We start from the raw sequence: 571 nt of genomic DNA on the forward strand, positions 1-571 counted from the left end.
TTCATGCCATTCTCCTGCCTCAGCCTCCTGAGTAGCTGGGACTACAGGCGCCCACCACCATGCCTGGCTAATTTTTGTATTTTTAGTAGAGACAGGTTTTCACCTTGTTAGCCAGGATGGTCTCGATCTCCTGACCTCGTGATCCACCTGCCTTGGCCTCCCAAAGTGCTGGGATTACAGGCATGAGCCACCGTGTCCAGCCTATACTTTTTATTTTATTTTATGAGACAGAGTCTCACTCTGTTGCCCAGGCTGGAGTGCAGTGGTGCATCCTGGCTCACTGCAACCTCTGCCTCCCAAGTTCAAGTGATTCTCTTGCCTCAGCCTCCTGAGTAGCTGGGATTATAGGCGTGCACCACCCCGCCCACCTAATTTTTGTATATTTAGTAGAGCTGGGGTTTTACTATGTTGGCCAGGCTGGTCTCAAGCTCCTGACCTCAGGTGATCCACCCACCTTGGCCTCCCAAAGTGCTGGGTTTACAGGCGTGAGCCACTGCACCCGGCCAGCCTTAATTTTTGAAATGATTTTTATCTTTTTCTTGTATGTATATCTGTAGTATTTTTACTCATA

This window comes from Colobus angolensis, unplaced genomic scaffold, assembly GCF_000951035.1.
Source record: "Colobus angolensis palliatus isolate OR3802 unplaced genomic scaffold, Cang.pa_1.0 Scaffold372, whole genome shotgun sequence".
Lineage (NCBI taxonomy): Eukaryota > Metazoa > Chordata > Mammalia > Primates > Cercopithecidae > Colobus > Colobus angolensis.